Source organism: Simochromis diagramma, unplaced genomic scaffold, assembly GCF_900408965.1.
Source record: "Simochromis diagramma unplaced genomic scaffold, fSimDia1.1 OVJJ01000339.1, whole genome shotgun sequence".
Classification (NCBI taxonomy): Eukaryota; Metazoa; Chordata; class Actinopteri; order Cichliformes; family Cichlidae; genus Simochromis; species Simochromis diagramma.
This window is the reverse complement of record NW_024386762.1, coordinates 97,751-105,926: the sequence shown is the minus strand read 5'-3', so window position 1 is coordinate 105,926 and position 8,176 is coordinate 97,751. Positions and strand designations below refer to the sequence as shown.

Sequence of the window (8,176 nt, the reverse complement as noted above, 5' to 3'; positions counted from 1 at the left end):
TCTGGGTCATCTGTTCCTGGGAACATTTATGACATTGTGTTAACAAACACCTGAATACTCCAGACCAGCAAACTGACAAAATGTTTGCTTTTATAGAGCTGCTCACATATGCTGATGAGCAATTATTCAAATGCAGTGGATTAGCAGCATCTGGCTGTTAATCACCTTCTAATTTGCATTGAAGCAATGAAGGTGCTTTCTGAATAATATGAGCTGTCTGGTGTGGTATTCATATTTAAAGTGAATAATGAGAATCAGATTACTTTAACAATCCCTAAGGAAATTATGTGGATTACAGTTGCTCCAAGTGTGAGTGTGTGTATACACTGAACAAAAATATAAACGCAACACCTTTGTTACTGCTCCCATTCCCCATGGGATGGACGTAGAGACCTAAAATTCATTCCAGATACACAATATAACCATCCCTCCCAAACAGTGGTCACAAATCAGTCCAAATGTGTGGTAGTGGGCACATCTGCTATATTGAGATAATCCATCCCACCTCACAGGTGTGCCACATCAGGATGCTGATCTGACATCATGAGTAGTGCACAGGTGTACCTCAGACTGCACACAACAAAAGGCCACCCTGGAATGTGCAGTTTTGTCTCACAGCAAAATGCCACAGATGCCACAAGCAATGAGGGAGCGTGCAATTGGCATGCTGACAGCAGGAATGTCAACCAGATCTGTCGCCTGTGCATTGAATGTTCATTTCTCAACCATAAGCCGTCTCCACAGGCGTTTCAGAGAATATGGCAGCACATCCAACCGGCCTCACAACCGCAGACCTCGTGTAACCACACCAGTCCAGGACCTCCACATCCAGCAGGTTCACCTCCAAGATCGTCTGAGACCAGCCACCCAGACAGCTGCTGGAACAATTGGTTTGCACAACCAAACAATTTCTGCACAAACTGTCAGAAACCGTCTCAGGGACGCTCAACTGCATGCCCGTCGTCCTCATCGGGGTCTTGACCTGACTCCAGCTCGTCGCCATAACAGACTTGTGTGGGCAAATGCTCACATTCGATGGCGTCTGGCACGTTGGAGAGGTGTGCGCTTCACGGATGAATCATGGTTCACATTGTTCAGGGCAGATGGCAGCTGAGAATGTCCCAGTTCTTGCATGGCCAGCATACTCACCGGACATGTCACCCATTGAGCATGTTCGGGATGTGCTTGACCGGCGTATACGACAGCGTGTACCAGTTCCCACGAATATCCAACAACCTCGCACAACCATTGAAGTGGAGTGGACCAACATTCCACAGGCCACAATTGACAATCTGATAGACTCCATGCGACGATGTGTTGCACTGCATGAGGCAAATGGTGTTCACACCAGATACTGACCGGTTCTGGGTCCCCAGACCCCCAATAGCACAAAAAACTGCACATTCCAGGGTGGCCTTTTGTTGTGGGCAGTCTGAGGTACACCTGTGCACTACTCATGATGTCAGATCAGCATCCTGATGTGGCACACCTGTGAGGTGGGATGGATTATCTCAATATAGCAGATGTGCCCACTACCACACATTTGGACTGATTTGTGACCACTGTTTGGGAGGGATGGTTATATTGTGTATCTGGAATGAATTTTAGGTCTCTACGTCCATCCCATGGGGAATGGGAGCAGTAACAAAGGTGTTGCGTTTATATTTTTGTTCAGTGTATGAAATATTTTGGGTGCAGTGTATTTTTTGCATACAGGTTTAACAGAATAACTTTAGTGTTTTTTTTTTGTTTTTTTTACTTGAGTATTAACTTATACAAAAAGCAGCAAGATATTAAAAAAACAGTTTTATTGATTAAAAAACACACTATATCGGAATCATATCGGTATCTGCAGATATCCAAATTTATGATATCGGTATCAGACATAAAAAAGTGGTATCGTGCCATCTCTAGTTTGTATACTTTCTGCCCAGTTTGACCCATTTAGCAGAAGTCAGCCTGTTTAAGGCTCTGATATCTATTCTGTATGACTTAAAGCAGTTATGACATGGTCTGATTTTCTCACCCAATAAAGGAATATTTCATATATCAGTCTACTCTTCATTTTATCAGAAACGGTTATCACAGCTCGTAAATTGTCTTTTTACACATGTTTGTAAGAACTGAGCCACATTTACTAATGCCAACATAATAAAGGAGCGATATTTGTCTCATATATAATACATCTATATATACACTGTCAAAGATACTTGTCTTTGAGTGAAGATTTAAGGTGATAGGAAATATAAATAACTGCAACTTGAATCTTTGACCCCGAGTTCAAGTTCAATGCTGTAATAACTAATAATGATTAATATAATAACTATAATATTGGCCATATTATATTTACATTACCAAAGTGAGTTGACTTTAGTACAGAGGTAGGTAACTCCAGGCCTCGAGTTGGCAACTAGAGAAATGCGATTGCATTTGTCCCTAACCATCAGGAACCCTCACGTTATTTTTTATGGAGTGGAAAAAAGTTAGCATTTATCCTCCAGCTTCACTGTGGTTATGTTATGCTAACATAGTTGTGTCACTAGCGATCAGGTAGCACATCATTATATACCAGCTAGCCCAACTTCAGTACCAAGAGTCACTGGTGTTTTTTTGTTTTCTGTCTTCGTTTATGTTGGAAGTGATAGCAGAGCTGTACGTTTGAATTTTTTCAGAAATCTCTCAGTCAGAAAATGCTTATGTTTAGATGGAAACTAGCGAGCTAACTTCCTGCTAACTTCTAACTCCATTAAATTTAATAAATTCTGTTTTCATGGATGTCTGGATGTTAAACTTAATTGTTACACCTGGTAAAGCAGCAACGCTGATGATTTTATTAAAGATGAAAGAATTTAGACAGTTTTTAACTCTAAGTGATGCTGCTGTGTTCGTTTGACTTTGGGACCTGCAGCGGACCGAGTTTTGGACCCAGATTACTCTGTGAGGCTCATGACTACTATAACCTAATGCTCCGACAATCCATCAAGCAGTGCGACGTTGTAGCTTACCAAAGTTGTAGTGCAACATTTTTTGACAGATTTCTGAGCACTGTGTACCACATAAAATCAGTTTGAGGTCAGTAACCACAATCAGAATTCATACATAAGGCGCACTATTGATTTTTTAGAAAATTAAAGGATTTTTAGAGCGCCTTGTAATGCTGAACATACAGTACTCTGACATACAGAGTGGAGGAGCCAGGAAGTGAAGCAGCAACCTTTGTAAAAAACCTGATTTGTAAACGACCCGCTCTACCTCCTGAGCCTGAGTTTTATTCATCAGCAACAAAATACTAGAACAAATGGTTCAGAAGCAGCAAATAGTTTTTATTGTGTTTGCTTTTTTGTGCTGTGTTTGTTTATTGTAATTGAGGACAAAATAAGTACATAGTGGATTCTAATTATACAAGAACCACTGAAACTGCAATTTGTCAATACAACTAAAAATCCTATAAAATATAAAAACACACAGGGCACTGAGCAAAGACATGTCAACTTGTGAGTCTTGATGTTTGAAGTGTTCAAACAACATTTTTTTTACACATTTACTCTGTGATCAGACAATAAATCATTTATTAGAAGCAAGCAGGATCCCAGAGTTACCAAAATCACCTTTCACATTATTTTAATACGTAACTGTACATCTGTATTCTGCAGTCATTGCTATTAATATATCAGTATCGATGATAAAAGAACCAAATAACACAATTTTACTTCTTTGTTTTTTCTTATCAGTAACATTTAATACAGTTTTTCTACCTGCATTTGTAGTAAAAATCGTTTAACTGTTTTTCATACAATATGAGTGGAAATGCAAGTTGAACACTTGCAAAACATGTATGCACTTAAAAGACAGGTAAAAACTTATGATATGGAAGATGTTTCCAGTCACTTCTAGTCAGAGCTGATGCTTAATGTTGCTCTTTTGTTATTTCAGAAATGTATATTTGTGGGTACAGATTTAGAGTCCATGGAAATTTTTCCTGTAGTTGCGTTATTGGATTCAAAAGTCTGTATGTTCTTTACATAGTGCACAGGTAACCTTCCTTCACATCGGACTACAACACTCACGTTACTGTGAAGTCTGCCATTATACTGACAGTTTAGTTTCCTGGCTCCATTATTTAGTTTACATATAACAATACTAAACTTTGCTCTACTCTTTGTAAAGATAGTATTCTTATAAGGTGATCCTTGGCCATTACAAATGGCTTTGACCTGTTTGTTATTACTAAGGATGAACGTGTTTGTGTACTTACAACCGTGGTTAACATCGTAGATCCACTTTTTTTTAATTTCTGTATCACATTTTTCCACAGTCATATTAGCATCTACATGTTTTCATATAAACTCTTCATAACGGGTTTCTTGCTGCAGCCATTTGAGTTGGCGATTAGCTAGTTTTGAGCGTCCAGTGTCAAAGAGCAGCACAAGCAGCAAACAGGCAAACAGGATCCTCATTGTTTCCTGGAGAAAGAAATACAGGAACATTTTCCAGAATAAGAATTTAAAGCAGCAAAAATATTGTCACTGGTGGAAATAATCATTTGATCTCCTGCTTAATTTGTAATTTTGCTCCCTTACAAAGAAATGAACAGTCTCTAAAATTTATGGTAGTTTGATTTTAATGGAGAAAGACAGAACAACCAAAATCCAGGACAAAAAAACATTACATGAAAGTTTTTAATTGATTTGCATGTTATTGATTGAACTATTTGATCCCCTATAACCAAACCAGAATTCTTGCACACAGATTGGATTACAATTAATCAGTTACAGATGCTCCTGATCTCAGTTTATTTTGTGTGAACACCTGTCCACAGTATCAGTTTCTTCCACTCCAACTTCTGCACCATCATGGCGAGACCAAAGAGCACTCAAAGGACTTTTTACTGAGGTCTACAGGGACAATACAAGATCATCGACCTTCTTCAGGTCTACAGTCACCCTGCAACATCTTCCTTTGTTGTGGTGTTCGTGTTGCATATGAACGACATCACAGACATTTGGCCACTTTGCTGTAATGACCCCACGCACATTAGGTGGTACTTGATTGCAATGGAAAACAAGTTGAGTCACATCAAGCTGATCTCAGTATGTACTAATGGAGGACTATAAGGTCACAGAGTGGTTTAGTCAGTCTCCAGGCCTCACAGTCACACAGTCAAGAAACTTAAAGGATTTAGAGAGTTTCTGTAAAGAGGAGTGGCCTAAGATCTGTAAACCAAGAGACGTGAGTACTTTTTTTTAGGACCATCTCTTGGCCAGACAAAATATGTAAACATATTCGGTGACCCTTTAAAGTCACATACTGAGACCAAAAGCACGACTCCGTTTTTCTCTTCTCTCTTGCTTCCTACATTTTAAGAGCCACTTTTCACTGATTTACGACCATCACGTAATTTTTCGCAGCTCTCGAAACTTCTATTTTGAAACTGAAACAGCTGTGTTAGCACTGATATTTATAATGAATGTGATCATAAATAGACAACACTTTTGCTAAATGTAATTACTATATTAGAAATTTATCAAGATTGAATTCACACTTTTCCAAATGAGGATATATACCTTATTTTTTACCTTACTGATCAGTGTTTGGTTGGTTAACTGCAGGTGTTCGGGCACAAGTCCGTCGTCTGGAAGAGCAGGTGGTGAAGATGACTTCAGTGAATCAAATGCCCTGAAAGTGGAATTAAAGTTAAACTTGATTTGTACATGAATGAATGAAGACAGGCATCTGTCTCGACATGCAGTAATTGCATTACTTATGCATGATTTGCATGCTCACAGAACCCAGATGATGACAGCATGTTTTGAAGCCCATGTCTGAATGTGAGTATAAGTGTGGCAGGAGAGTAAGTTTCTTTCTTGGAAGTATGCAAAAGCCAACGAGTTCTTACCGAATGAGAAGCCTGGAGATGAGCAGAGATCAAGTCAAGTGCAGTTCAGACTCGCTGTTATTAAATTCTACCTGAGCAGGTTATAGTTCACCTCAGTCACAGAAGAATAACATTTGGCTCTGGGAGCTTCAGTTTTTATACATTGCTGTAGCACCGCCTTAAGCAGCCATTTACATCAATACCTACATCACTAGCCCAGCAGTTCTAAGAAACGTCTCTGTTTGTGGTTCGAAACCTAATGTGACACCAATGAGCACAACAGCCTGCAGCTGCAGGTTGTCATTCACACCTGGCTTAATGGTAAAGAGGCATATTTACAGGCAGCTGTTTGAAATTATTTTTATATAAATAAAAAAAAGGTGTCTAAAAAATAGGTAAACAATCAGAATAATTACATTTTTTTAAAATACCGAAAACGCATTTGGCTTAGTTTTTGTTAACTTTGGTGTAATATGTCATGTGTTGTTGTTCAGCTGAAGTCTTCTTCCACACAACATGATGAGTGCCGCCTGCTGCAATCAGAGACAATGTAAAATGCAGCACTGTTAAAACAATAAGATTAACACTGCATTAAAACAAACATTTAGCACATAGAGAGGATTAAACAGATTAAATTGAGTTAATTATTTATAAGGCAGTTGCTACACATTAGAGCTCTGAAACGTCAGATTGGACACATTCAAATGTTAAAGCTTACTCTCTCACAGACTAACAGAAGAGACGTGGAATCACTTTAGTTTGTCTCCAGATACAGTCTGTGCCTCATTCAGTGGAATGGTGCAAAGTTTAAGAGTAAAGACAAAATATAAAAAGAGAATTCAGATATGGCTCCAGTCTGGGACAGATTGGGTCTAAAGCACAAGTTACCATGGCAATATACCCCAGTAAAAAGCAAATCACCTTTGTAGGATATAAAACCCAGAGCTAACCCTAAAGTTGCCTGGTTAAGACAAAATTGTGCTTCATTTTCGTGACTATTTACATTGTAGATTCTCACTGAAGGTATCAGAACTATGAATGACACATATATGGAATGATGTAGCAAACCAAAATGTTAAAAATAACTCAAAACATGTTATATGTTAGATTCTTCAAAACAGCCACACTTTGTTGTGATTATTGCTTTGCACACTCTTGATCTTCATGAGGTCGTCACCTGAAATGGTTTTCCAAGAGTCTTGATGGAGTTTCCAGAGGTGCTGAGCGCTTGTTGACTCTATTGCTTTCACTCTGCGGTCCATCTCATCCCAAATCATCTCAATATGGTTTAGGTCAGGTGACTGTGGAGGCCGGGCCATCTGCCACAACACTCCAGCACTCTCCTTCTTGGTCAGATAGCTCCTACACAGCCTGGCGGTGTCTTTGGGGTCATTGTCCTGTTGGGGAAAAAAAAAGACGGTGGTCCAACTAAATGCAAACTGGTTAGGATGGCATGTTGCTGCAGGATGCTGTGGCAGCCATGCTGGTTCGGTGTGCCTTCAGTTTTGAATAAATCCACAACAGTGTCACCAGCAAAGCACCCCCACACCATCACACCTCCTCCATGCTTCATGGTGGGAACCATGCATGTAGAGACCATCAGTTCACCTTCTCTGTATCAGTCAAAGACATGGCAGGTGGAATCAAAGATCTCAAATTTGGACCCATCAGACCAAAGCATGGATGTCTACCGGTCTAATGTCCATTCCTTGTGTTTCTTGGCCCAAACAAATCTCTTCTGCTTGTTGATCTTCCTTAGTAGTGTTTTCTTAGCTATTTGGCCATAAAGGCCTGATTCACACAGTCTCCTCTGAAGAGTTGATGTAGAGATGTGTCTGCTACTGTTTATTGGTCAGATGAACACACTGCTTCTGAGTCCTCTATCTTAATGTTTATTCCCTGTTCACTTTTCTTAGGTGGAGAATGTTTGTCCTACCAGCTTCTTGGTTTTCCCAGTGCTAATCTGGAGGCGGAGCTGCTGGCACCAGTCATCAAAGTCTTCAGTCAGTCTTCTGTACTTCCTGTCGTCCCCATTTACCAGTAATTACTGAATCATCAGAGAACTTTTGCAGGAATCATTTATCAAAAGTGTAGGAGAAGTCTATTGTTTATATTGTGATAGAAATGGAGTCAGGACTGTTCCCTGTGTGACGTACCTATACTGCAAAATTCCCATTCAGACACATAATTATGGGCACTTGTGTACTGAGGGTGGTTGGTAAGACTCATCAGGATCCATGTGGTGATGGTCCACACCTGTGTAATCCAGCTGGTCCTTAGGGATTGTGGGTATAATGGTGT

The 8,176-nt window shown here is 39.7% G+C and overlaps 1 long non-coding RNA gene across 2 annotated transcripts; it reads right to left on the bottom strand.

The window, feature by feature from the left end:
- Positions 1 to 3,920: 3,920 nt before the first annotated feature.
- LOC120732177 lies at positions 3,921 to 7,198 on the bottom strand. Of its 2 annotated transcripts, XR_005695543.1 has the most exons (4): positions 7,053 to 7,198; positions 5,897 to 6,408; positions 5,577 to 5,676; positions 3,921 to 4,463 (listed from the first exon to the last, which is right to left on the bottom strand). It is a non-coding gene; the product is annotated as an uncharacterized LOC120732177 (long non-coding RNA). The 2 variants fall into 2 exon arrangements; XR_005695542.1 differs by having other exon boundaries at positions 5,897 to 7,198.
- Between the last annotated feature and the right edge of the window lie 978 nt (positions 7,199 to 8,176).